At 47.3% G+C, this 13,807-nt stretch overlaps 2 pseudogenes; both read right to left on the bottom strand.

Annotated features, from left to right (window-relative positions):
• Window positions 1–3,478: 3,478 nt before the first annotated feature.
• Window positions 3,479–12,646, bottom strand: LOC116803009 (annotated as a pseudogene).
• A 394-nt stretch (window positions 12,647–13,040) lies between these two features.
• LOC116803007 lies at window positions 13,041–13,220 on the bottom strand (annotated as a pseudogene).
• Window positions 13,221–13,807: the final 587 nt, after the last annotated feature.

Below are 13,807 nucleotides of genomic sequence, written 5' to 3'. Positions count from 1 at the left end.
CGCTAATGCTAACAAGGCGCCGCCGTGGCATCACCAAACGTCACCTCTGGCAGGAGCTACCGAGACGCCCTCAACGGAGTGCACGCAGCACCGCAGAATCCCACAACCCAGTCCAAACCCAAACAGAAACCCACACTCCGGTCAGATAGAAAGCGATGTTCGCTCGCATGGAAGGAAATGGAAAGGATGATGGAGCGCATGTTCACCCAGATGACACAGCTGGTGGCCACCATTCTCAACAGCAAGTCATGCAACTAAAGCTCCACCTAGTCGTCTGGAATGCGAACGGCCTGCAGAACAGCAAGGCCATAGTCGAGCACCATCTGAAGACCCACCAGATCGATATCCTACTCGTAGCCGAAACCCACTTCTCCCCCAGATCCCACTTTAATATCAGCGGATATGACCTCATCCATGCAGACCATCCTTCTGGCAGAGCACGCGGTGGAGCAGCCATCCTCATCAGGAGCGGTATTCAATACCTAGAGCTGCCCGCGTTTCAGCAGACTGGGCACCAATGTCCTGTCATCAGGATTGTCAGCCCGCAAGGAGATTTAGACATTGGAGCGGTCTACTTTCCCCCCAGATACCGCATAACAGCATCTCACCTCAGTGAGTTCTTCGAGCATTTTGGGCCCCGCTTCATAGCAGCTGGAGATTATAACGCCAAACATTCTTGGTGGGGATCGCGCGCCAACAACCCCAAAGGGAAAACTCTGTTTGGGTACCTGCAACGCCACCGACTGGGACTGCCACTCCACTGGCGAGCCCACTCACTGGCCAACGAATCCCCTCAAGACTCCAGACCTACTGGACTTTTGCTGTGTCGAAAGGCATAGGGCATGCGAAGATCAGCTTGCACAACAATCTGATCTCCTGTCAGACCACTGTGCAATAAACGTGCTAATCAACACGCCAGTCCTCAGGAAAACCCCGCTCAGAAGGCTCACTGGAAAATATACCGACGCCGCCAATTCGCGTCCTGGATGCTCTCCACCGTCAATCCGAACCCATCTCAACACACCCAGGAACATTGATGAAGCTATCGGGAATCTCACCAGGCAGATGCAAAACGCTGCGGAATTCGCAAGCCCACCGCCACCAAAGACTGCGAGAACACCTAGCAGGGACCTCCACCTCTGTCCCCGGAATTGCCGGCACTCGTGACTGAGAAGAGGCTCTCAGGAGAGTTGGTTCTTGACGCCGCAATCCAAGAGACAAAACAGCGCTCAATCACGCCACAAAGGAGTTGAAGGACAAGATCTCCAGCCTACGCCAGGACTCCTTCCTCAGATTCCTCGAGGAACTCTCTCCCGGGCCCCAGCCCACAATCTGTGGAACGTCCCCCGCCACATTAAACGACCAGCCAAAAAGGTTCCGCAGTGCGCAAAGCAGATGGATCCTGGTGCCTTTCGGATGCTGAAGAGCAGAAGCTTTCGCCGAACACCTTTACAACGCCTTCTCTCCGTTCGACTGCTGCACTGCCGAAGAAACATGCTGAAACAGCCCGGTTCTCAATAGCCCAAGCTCTCCCGGCCCCGTTGGAACAGTCGACCCTGAGGAAGTTGCGCAGGAGATTGCTCTACTGAAGAACAACAAATCTCCAGGCCTGGATCGTATAGATGCGGCGGCCCTAAAAATGCTCCCATCCGCTGCACACAAATGCTGGCCAGCATTTACAACAGCTGCTTCCGGCTAGGGTACTTCCCGGAAGAGTGGAAAAGAGCAGAGGTTATTGTCCTCCTCAAGCCTGGTAAGCCTAAGCCAATCTCGCCTCCTATCGTCCGATTAGTTTGCTGGCAATCCTCTCCCAAAAACTCGAAAGAGGATTTTTGCGCAGTATTGCCCAGTTACTGGATGAGGCTGGTTTGATCCCCGATCACCAGTTTGGCTTTCAGGCGCTCCCACGGAACACCAGAGCAATGCCACCGGCTAGTCGAACGGATCCTCGAGGCATTCGAGCCAAAAGAAATACTGCTGCGCTGTAATGCTCGACGTGAAGCAGGCATTCGACAGAGTTTGGCATCCTGGACTCCTCCATAAACTCAAATCCTACCTCCCAAGCCCCCATTTTACCCTCCTCAAATCCTACACTGAGGGAAGAGCATTCCAAGTCAGATGCGGAAGTGCAATAAGCCTACCCAGACTGATCAGAGCTGGAGTTCCCGCAAGGCAGTGTGCTCGGACCAATACTGTACACCCTTTACACCGCAGACCTTCCATAATCCCCTCCAGGAACCTAACTATAGCGACTTATGCAGATACACGGCTTTCCTCGCCTCCTCATCCGACCCACGAGAAGCCCTCCGAAACAATCCAAAGGCAAATGGACGCGCTACATCCCTGGCTCAGCAGGTGGAACATCGTAGTGAACGCGGAAAAAATCTACCCAAACAACATTTGCACTAAGGAGAGGAGACTGCCCACCGGTCACGCTAAACGGAGTCATCATTCCCAACGCACCCGCACCCAAGTACTAGGACTTACCCTGGACCGCAGGCTCACTTGGCGTCCCCACATCGTCAGCAAACGCATACAGGCCGATGCGCGTCTGAGGCAGATGCATTGGCTTATTGGAGAGGGTCCAAGCTAAGGCAGAACCACAAAATCCTGGTGTACAAGGCAATTCTCAAGCCCATCTGGACCTACGGGATACAGCTATGGGGCACGGCAAGCCACACGAATCGCCTGCGTATACAGCGGTTCCAGAATAGGTGCTTGAGAATTGCCTGTAATGCGCATCCCTACCACGAGAATGTCGCCATACATAGGGAACTTGGAATCCACAAGTCGCTGATGAAATCTCCAGGCTCAGCGAGAGATACCTGAAAAGGCTCGAAAAACCACCCTAACCACCTCGCCACCAACCTGTTAGACAATAGCCAAACAAGCAGACGTCTCATGAGGAGACACCCTCTCGATCTTCCACAACAATAGACAAACACATATAAACCCGCCACAAAATGTACAATGTATCCTTAAGTAATGTTCCCCCGCAAAACCATTTAATTATGTTCACTAGGACAATTTAAATAAAATAAAACGCACCTAAAGAAAAAAAAAAAAAAAAAAAAAAACCTAAAATTGATGACGAGTGTGTTTGGCCAACTTGGACACAATTCTTTAAAGTCTTATATCAATTATATGATAGAATATAGGGACAATGATGACGATGGCAACTAAAAAAAATTGATATTAATGAAGGACAATATTATCGTCACTAATTGACACAATTCATTAAAGTCTTTAAAAATTATTGATAGGGACAATATCATATGCGTCACTAAAATTGATGAGAGTGTTTGGCAATTGACAAATCCATATTAAATTAATTATATGATAGGGACAATATCATATGCGTCACTAATTGATGGACGAGGTGTTTGGCAATGACACAATCATTAAAGTTTTATATTATTTTAGGAAATATCATTGCGTCACTATTGATGACGAGTGTTTGTACAGGAATCATTTATTTATCGATCATCAAGCAAAGGATAAGCTCAGTGGATCGCAGTATGGCAGCTGCTCAACCACTTACAACACCTTGCCTGTTACAAAAGTCGTTTACAATTGATTCTAGGCTTTGTCATTGTATTAAATATGCTTTTATATGTAACTAGCGCGGCATCAGGTGATCGAAGATCCTCCTAATTTACTATGTTACAAATTACATTGGCATCAATCCATTGTCGTTTATAAATAAATTATAAACTTTAAATGGTTTAGAAGCCATACAATGCAATTGCCCCTTATTTATCATTGCAGTCCAGCACGGATACGACCTTAGAGCGTTCAGGCATAATCCAACGGACGTAGCGTCATACCACTGTTCGCTCGAACAAGTATTGTGCCATTGGTCCGTACCTGCGGTTCCTCTCGTACTACGCAGGAATGCTGTCGCAACAACGTTTTGTCATAGTAGGGTAAAACTAACCTGTCTCACGACGGTCTAAACCCAGCTCACGTTCCCTTGCATGGGTGAACAATCCAACGCTTGGTGAATTTTGCTTCACAATGATAGGAAGAGCCGACATCGAAGGATCAAAAGCGACGTCGCTATGAACGCTTGGCCGCCACAAGCCAGTTATCCCTATGGTAACTTTTCTGACACTCTTGTTAAAAACTCTTTAAACCAAAAGGATCGATAGGCCGAGCTTTTGCTGTCCCTGTGTGTACTGAACACCGAGATCAAGTCAGATTTGCCCTTTTGCTCTATGTGTGGTTTCTGTCCGCACTGAGCTGGCCTTGGGACACCTCCGTTATTATTTGAGAGATGTACCGCCCCAGTCAAACTCCTACCTGGCAATGTCCTTGAATTGGATCATACCTGAGTAATTGGAGTTATACCAAATTTTCAAATCAAAAAATACATAAATGCATCGTTTTATTAAAGAATTTGTTTGCGATTATATAACAAACTCGTGATACTTTGATCAGAAGCTTGCATCAAAACCCAATACCATAAGATATAATAAATATATCCGTATAATGGCTAGAAATGATACACGTTCCATTTAATCAAGTAAGTAAGGAAACAATAAGAGTAGTGGTATTTCATTGACGATACCAAACCGAGGTCTAATATCTCCCACTTATTCTACACCTCTTATGTCTCCTTACACTGCCAGATTAGAGTCAAGCTCAAAAGGGTCTTCTTTCCCCGCTAATTATTCCAAGCCCGTTCCCTTGGCTGTGGTTTCGCTAGATAGTAGATAGGGACAGTGACTTTCGGACCTCTCCGAACTTGTTTTACGTGGCGTGTTCCACACTGAAGGGATTACAACCACGACACCCTGAACACCCACAAGTGGTGCATGTATCAACATGGTGCATGAGTCTGGATACGCCAGACAAACGTCCCGGACTGGAAGCTATAGCTATGTACATAGCGACCACCCCGGTAGCAATTCGAGTACTTGCTTGCCGGCAAGCACTCCCCTTGCTGAGGAGCGAGATCTACCTAAAATCTCTACTGATCTTCTGGGTCACAGCACCCGAGTTTTGCGCAACTAGCACCGTAACTCAAACGTCGAACACGAAGGCTCTACCCGCGATATGGGTATCAACCACAGCCACCACGATACTCCCACCAGGGGCCTACCTCAATGTGCTGTCTTGGAGCAGCACAACCCGTGGTACCGAAAGAGAGGCTCGGTGGCCTCCTCCTTTTGCTCCGACAAGCATGGTTAGAGGAACCAGTCGCTATATTAGTCGCCTCTTACGACAAGCAATAGCGGGCTGTGGAAGTATTCTCGCCCGCTAACCACACGGCGAAGTTTTGGGCTAAATACCCCTCCTCCTACGGAACACCTCGTCGCAAACGCTGCCAGCCGTTGAATCCTCTGCTGATCTTCCAGGATTCTATTGAAGGTCCAGTTTCGCCAAGGCGCTGCACTCCAAGTCCATCGAGGTTTCGCAAATCTGCATATAGAGGACAAGCGCACAATATGTGCATCCAGTCCTCATATGGATCACCACAAGCGCAAGCAGTGGTATCGCTGAGGGCTCTCCCTTGCAAAAATGCGTTAAACGACCGTGACCTGTCAGCAGGAAAGACGTCCTCATCGAGAATCCAAAGCTTGGATCTCGATAGGCGAGAGTGACGTATGGGATGAACTTGTGCGTCACCCGTCCTGGTTCGCTGTCGTCATCCCATCTGTTTTGCCAATTCTGCAGCAAGCACTCCTCTAGGCGAGTCTTCCTCTGCTTCCAGCTTAGACACGTAGTGTCCTCGCCGTATAGCCAGTCGTTCTCCTCCAGCGGGTATCCACGCTTCAGCTTGTACTTGACCGCTAAAAACTTAGCAGCCAAGTCAAGCGGGGAGCTCCGCCAAGTACCTGCAGTGCCACTGTGGACACTGTTCGGCATACCGAAAGGCATCCAAGCAGGATTAGCCTCTGGCAGGAGGCTAGTCGTCTCCGGGCGGCTACCTGTTCGGCGGTGTCATACCATACCGGGGCACCAAACAGCACACAAGGTGCCATGAGTCCGTCATATATGGTCCGCCTGGCTCGAGGACTGAAGCCCCAGTCGGCTCGAAGCAACGCGCCAATGCTCCAACGACTCCGGTCATCCGCTGGCGAAGCGAGCTATGTGCGTGAGGAATTCATTCCTTCACTGACCGTGATGCCAAGGTACGACAGCTACGCACATACGGAAGGTTCGCTCCAGCAAACCTCACCGTAGCGCACGTCTCAAGGCACCTTCAGCAGCATTATTACCGTCTGCTGGTCGAGACGGTAACGCCAACTTCCCGCTCCCCACGCTTCTACGATGGACATCAGCTCTGCACCTTTTCCTCTAGCTCAGCTCGGGAATTCCCTCGACGAGAAGCAGCAAGTCATCCGCGTATGCACTCAGCTGGCAATACGGCTGGAGACGCTGAAGCAGTACATCCATCAGTATGTCCCAGATAAATGGGCCACTGATTGACCCTGCGGGCAGCCTCTAGTTACCGGTACATCCACAGTACCGGAACTGCTTCGGATCACTGCTCTTCGGCGGAGAAAAAGCTCTGCCACAAGCCCATCTCCCGGCATCCCAAGTCGGCTAGTCGGCGGAGTGCAGCACTCCATTCGACGTTGTCGAATGCTCCTTTGAAGTCCACGAATGTGCCGAGCACGTATTGCGCCGGCTGGCACAAACACTGCTCTTCACGTGCCTCCAAGCATCCTCCACACATCGTCCTTGGCGAAATCCAAATTGCCATCTGCAGCCTTCCGGAAGAACTTCTCTCACACGATCACCATGATGGCCTCGAGCACCTTACCAAAGACTGGTAGCAAGCATATTCCTCTATATGAGGAGGGCTCACATTGTCCTTATCTGCCCTTTGAGCAGCGAGACAATCGTGGGCACTTCCACTCAGCGGGAAAGTATCCTAATCGGATGCATCGGGAAAACAACGATGCAAGGTGCTCGGGTATGGCGCGCCAGACTGCCTTGCAGATAGTGCCATTAATGCCGTCCAAGCGGGAGAGCGCCTGCTCTTCAACGGGCAACACATGCATCAACCTCGAATACTTCGAGGGCCGGTGGACTTCCTCCGCGATGGCAGTCGGTGCTTCGGACTCCGCAACTGGAAGAAATTGCGGAGGAGCACTCGTGCACAGTCACCCCAATCGGTGATCATCTCGCCATTCACGCGGAGGCACCCAATCTCCGTGCACTTCCTGCGGCCTCGGCAAATCTTATAGACGCGCCCCCATGGGTCGTCGGCATGATCTCCCACGAAGCGTTTCCACTCATCCATTTTCGCCCTCCAAATGAGCTTCTTGTAGTTGCTGAGGCCCGCCCAGGTCGACCAATACACGCTCTATTGCGGCATCATCATCATGACGCCTTCCATTTGAAGTAGGCGACGAAGTCTCCGGGACTTCGCGCCTTGCATCACAGAGGTCGGCAGTCCACCAACGTGCTCTCCTGCTGGGCAATCGGATGGACTTTCTTCCCAGCGCAATATCACATACATTATGTACTATACTGCGCAGGGTCGAAACTTGCTGGTCCAACGGCGACTCTGAGAAGTTTTCCGGAAGTTCGGCTGCTCTACTCACCATTTCCTCTTGAACAATCGCCAACGTGCATTGGAGAAGTTCCAGGACGGCACAGGAGCTATGCTCTCAACTGCGCGCGCGGTAGTTGGTTCGGCCACAACATAAGATGTTGTGTCACTCAATTCCCACTCGTCCACTCTCCACTCATATGTGGCCCACATAGATGCTGCCTCATTGACGATTGTCACGTCGATATCGCTTGTAGCTCTGTAATTATCGAACGTGTACACCTCTGTTGACTGGTTTAGGGCGGCGACTTTGCCTCCAGCATCCACTCTGAAGCAGCTCACCCCGTCTGTAGTTAGCTTGCCCTCGGCATGACGAGAGAGTTTGCTAAGCCACATGGGGGACACTGCATTCGCGTCGAGGCCCAGGATTGCGGGGTTCTGCTGGCCTGCAGCAGGACCGCATCCATGTACCGGATGTACGGTTCCAGAGGTGCATCATACTGGCAGTATGCGGCGCAAAGGAAGATTGAGCCAAAACTCCCTTTCACGACCAGACATACGCCATAATCTGTGGAGGGTCTCCACTGGCATACAGATGGCTCCTGGTGATCCACTAGGATGGCTGCCTTCCCTCGCCGATCGATGAAAATTCTCATTCCTTCAGGCAGCACATCCATTCCGTCCCCGCGGAGATACGGCTCCTGCACCAGCGCGAACATAGACTCCGATCTCCTGAGTCGGACTCCGAGCTCGATGGTCGCAGCTCGGCCTCGGCCACAGTTCGCTTGGATGAAGCTAAACATTAGTGGTCTAGCTTGCACCCTCGCCAGCAACGCCCGTATATCGGGCAAACGCTCGAGAGCTGTAATGCCCCGAGGGTTGCCTCTGTGGCGGCAGTTCCCGCAGTCCCCCCGGGTTTGGCACTTTCCGCAGTGTGGCCTTGTTGCCCGCATGGCGACAGACCACTATCCTTCTGCCGGCATTCGCTGACCTTGTGGTCGAAACCCACACATCTGTGGCAGGCGTATGTGCGGACCTGTGACCGGCATCGGAATGAGAACCACTTGATGTAGACACGACCTACATCAAGCTTCGCCATCGCCCGGTCGTCAACCTCCAGCGTCACATTTACTGTGGCGCCGTCAGCTACCGACCACGCCTTGGTCACCAGGTGCACTGACTTCTTAAACTGGGCCAGATTCATTTCGCTGTCGAAGTTGTTTTCGTGGAGCTCCTTCATAAACTCCTCAGGGCCGATAGCTGTGTCGACGTCATATACGACGACCTTCGGCTTCTCGGCCGCATTCCGTGCCACATTTAGGCCAACCTCGGCGAATCTTTTTGAAGCGACCACCTTCTGCAGCTCTCCCACCGAAGGAGTGCGAATGATCGCACCACCACCTCGACGGAGCTCACGGACCTCGTGTACTCTGACTCCGAGAGAGGGTGCAACCATCGTTCGCACCTTTTCCGCTATGTCTTTCCCCGATAGCGCAGGGTCGTCGCACTTCACCACCGCTGACCACGTCTCGCGGACCTTGGTAGTCCGCGGGCAGCGAGGTGCAACCTGCTGCATCTGGGAGCATTGGCGGCCGTATTTTTCAACAGATTCAACGACGGCGGCGGCTGGCGGCATAGCAAGCCGCGTCTCCAGCTCTCCGCACCGGAGCATTAGCGCCAACACCAGCTCATCGTAGCGGCTGATAGCATATGAGAGCTCTTCCGTGTCCACTTCTCCTAGTCTGCGGAAGCTGCTTCTCACCATGCGCTGTGTGCCGACAGCTCTGCCATCATGGCTGCTTGCCCAGCACGGCGGCAGCGGTGGCGGCAGTGGCAGTGGTGGCAACAATTTTAGCAGCAGTGAAAACGGCGGAGGCAGCAGTGTGTCGGCAGCAGGCAGCAGTAGGATCAGCAGCGGTGGCAGCAGCGGGGGGGGCAGCATCAATGGCAGCGTTCTCCGTAGCCGCCCGGGCGTCCTCCAGCGACGAAAACGGCTCCTCCAGTACCCCAACGGGTTCTGGCACTCCATTCGATGCCAGGGCAACCAATTTCGCCTGCTTGGCGCCGAGCTCTTAGATGCCAGATGGCTTCTGCGCCTGCCTCGTCTGGACTTCATCGAGGCACTACTTCCGCTCAAGGCACTCGCGCTGCTGTCGCTCTCCATCGGCATAAATACGATGGTGGCTCCACCTACCGTCGACGCCAGCAACCGTATGCTCGTTTACTCGCTGACAAAAGGTAGTTGCTCTGGAACTCGAGCTCCACCTATCGGTAGAGTCTGTAGCACTAAAACTCTCCCTAGACACAAACCTTAGCAGTGACTCCCACCAATAAGCTTTGTGACAGCTGATCAAAAAGCTTACTCGAAAAACTCTCGTTCCCTTGGCTGTGCTTGTTTCGCTTTAGATTCACGACTTTAGCAATTAGCGGAAAACAGTCAGCGAATCTCGTAATCCATTCATGCGCGTCACTAATTAGATGACGAGGCATTTGGCTACCTTAAGAGAGTCATAGTTACTCCCGCCGTTGACCCGCGCTTACTTGAATTTCTTCACTTTGACATTCAGAGCACTGGCAGAAATCACATTGTGTCAACACCCGCTAGGGCCATCACAATGCTTTGTTTTAATTAGACAGTCGGATTCCCCAAGTCCGTGCCAGTTCTGAATTGATTGTTAATTGATAATCGTTATAATTGATAAGAACTAATTGGTTTAACCCAAATAGTATTCTTAAAAATTTTAGCAAGAAAGTTCCACAATTGGCTACGTAACTAAACTATCCGGGGAACAAGTAACTAACATAAATGCTAGAAACTCTATTTACCCAGAACGAGCACATAAACCATGTTATTGTTTCCCAATCAAGCCCGACTATCTCAATCTTCAGAGCCAATCCTTATCCCGAAGTTACGGATCTAATTTGCCGACTTCCCTTACCTACATTATTCTATCGACTAGAGACTCTTCACCTTGGAGACCAGCTGCGGATATTGGTACGGCCTGTTGAGAAGTTTGCGTGTCCCCACCATAAATTTTCAAGGTCCGAGGAGAAAATATCGACACAACAGTATATGTCATGCTCTTCTAGCCCATCTACCATATCTCTCTGCGAAAGACTTCCATGTAGTACGGCTATAAAACAGAAAAGAAAACTCTTCCGATATCTCTCGACGGCTTCTTTATGGTCGTTCCTGTTGCCAGGATGAGCACGAGGCCCATATTTAATAACAAACGGATACTCAACAGGTTACGGAATTGGAACCGTATTCCCTTTCGTTCAAAATTATTCAAGTGTATTATATTCGCTTTGTTTATATAGTTAGGCATTTTTGTTTTACTTGAAAATTTTCGGCTTTCGCCTTGAACTTAGGACCGACTAACTCGTGATCAACCACTGTTCACACGAAACCCTTCTCCACTTCAGTCCTCCAAGGTCTCATTCGATTATTTGCTACTACCACCAAGATCTGTACCAATGGCAGCTCCATGCAGGCTTACGCCAAACACTTCTACGCATACCATTGTACCTTCCTACTCACTAAAGTTTCAAAATTTATATCACAAGTAATATAAATCATCTACTTTAGCGGTAATGTATAGGTATACAACTTAAGCGCCATCCATTTTAAGGGCTAGTTGCTTCGGCAGGTGAGTTGTTACACACTCCTTAGCGGATTTCGACTTCCATGATCACCGTCCTGCTGTTTTAAGCAACCAACGCCTTTCATGGTATCTGCATGAGTTGTTAATTTGGGCACCGTAACATTACGTTTGGTTCATCCCACAGCGCCAGTTCTGCTTACCAAAAGTGGCCCACTGGGCACATTATATCATAACCTTGAACTTCATATCAAGAAAGTTAAGGTTCTTACCCATTTAAAGTTTGAGAATAGGTTAAGATCGTTTCGACCCTAAGGCCTCTAATCATTCGCTTTACCAGATAAGATTATTTTATATAATATTAAAATGCACCAGCTATCCTGAGGGAAACTTCGGAAGGAACCAGCTACTAGATGGTTCGATTGGTCTTTCGCCCCTATACTCAATTCTGACAATCGATTTGCACGTCAGAACTGTTTCGGTCTTCCATCAGGGTTTCCCCTGACTTCAACCTGATCAAGTATAGTTCACCATCTTTCGGGTCACAGCATATATGCTCAAGGTACGTTCCAGTTAGAGGCATAAATAATATAAATATACATTATACATAACTATATAGAACGCCCCGGGATTGTGTTAATTAGCTATAATAGCTAAAAAACTTAATCCCATTATTAGTCAAGTTAATTACGCTATTAGGTTTTACATCCCAATAACTTGCACATATGTTAGACTCCTTGGTCCGTGTTTCAAGACGGGTCCGAAGGTATCCTGAATCTTTCGCATTGTTTAATCATACAAGAGCATATAATAAACACAAAAATCAATGATAATTATGCCATTATATAATTCCGAAAAATTAACGCTCTGTAATAATATAAATCTATCAGCACTTTATCAAATTAATAACATTTATTCTGTGTTAAAATGCAAGCAATTTAATTGGAATAAACTATAAGTTATATTTTATGATAAATTTGGGATATGCTAATAGATTACAATGTCCTTATATGGAAAAAATGCACATTATTCTTAATAATATTATTTAAATATTACAATTTTAATGATGAATTTTCCATAACGGATATTCAGGTTCATCGGGCTTAACCTCTAAGCAGTTTCACGTACTGTTTAACTCTCTATTCAGAGTTCTTTTCAACTTTCCCTCACGGTACTTGTTTACTATCGGTCTCATGGTTATATTTAGTTTTAGATGGAGTTTACCACCCACTTAGTGCTGCACTATCAAGCAACACGACTCTTTGGAAACATCATCTAGCAATCATTAACGTTATACGGGCCTGGCACCCTCTATGGGTAAATGGCCTCATTTAAGAAGGACTTAAATCATTAATTTCTCATACTAGAATATTGACGCTCCATACACTGCATCTCACATTTGCCATATAGACAAAGTGACTTAGTGCTGAACTGTTTTCTTTTCGCTCGCCGCTACTAAGAAAATCCTTGTTAGTTTCTTTTCCTCCCCTAATTAATATGCTTAAATTCAGGGGTAGTCCCATATGAGTTGAGGTTGTATATATAACTATATTTTGCCATAAATTCTTTATATATAAATGATAAAACAATCAATTAAATTCGTTATAAATAGTTCCAATAGTTCTTGTAAGCAAAGTCATTTTTATCCATTTAACGAACCAACGAAGAATAATAACAAAACCAAGATTTTTCTTTTTCCGAATCATTAATAAGAGACAATTCTAGATGAAAAATATTTCAATTTTTTATGCTAGACATTTCTCAGTATTATTTGATTGAAAAAGAAAATATTTCTCTTCGTTTTTCACATTCAAATGTGAGATAATGTTTTTCATTTCTTTTTTAATATTATGAATAAAATCATTATTTAATCCAATAATATACCATATGCTTATAAAAAATTTATAAACAACTTAATTAGCATAGTCTTACAACCCTCAACCATATGTAGTCCAAGCAGCACTATAAAATTAATTAAAGTACATAACAGCATGGACTGCGATATGCGTTCAAAATGTCGATGTTCATGTGTCCTGCAGTTCACACGATGACGCCACAGTTTGCTGCGTTCTTCATCGACCCATGAGCCGAGTGATCCACCGCTTAGAGTTTTATAATTCAATTTTATATAATGTCAATATTGTTTTTATTGAAAGAAATTAAAAATACACCATTTTACTGGCATATATCAATTCCTTCAATAAATTTATTTTTATACCTAAAATAAATGTTGCGAAATGTCTTAGTTTCATATAAGCATTATGTATCATAATAATCTGGTTATGGTTTGCTATTTTGGGTGACACATACTGCAAAATTTATATAAAACATTAACCTGATGGATGACAGGTACAAACATTGTATATTTTAGGTTGTTGCATTAGCCAACGTATGCTCATAACATAGATGAACAATACATATTCGCAACGCGTGTATATTATGGTCCATATACACACACACTTATTTGATTACCACACATTCAAAATTATTTTTATTTTAATTCGACTTCTACTTTTCGAATTTAGTTTAGTTTCTTCGATTTCCATTTTCGAGAATTTGTTTTTATAGGAAACGCCGGTTGTTGTAGTAAAGTACTGCCCCACAAATACGCACCAGCAACATTAATAATGTTAAAGTCTTTTATGAGGTTGCCAAGCCCCACATATAAAATAAAAGCCATCTTCATTTTATTTTGACT

Source organism: Drosophila sechellia, unplaced genomic scaffold, assembly GCF_004382195.2.
Source record: "Drosophila sechellia strain sech25 unplaced genomic scaffold, ASM438219v1 U_269, whole genome shotgun sequence".
Taxonomy (NCBI): domain Eukaryota; kingdom Metazoa; phylum Arthropoda; class Insecta; order Diptera; family Drosophilidae; genus Drosophila; species Drosophila sechellia.
The sequence above is the reverse complement of the archived record's forward strand: the minus strand, read 5'-3'. Positions and strand labels throughout refer to the sequence as shown.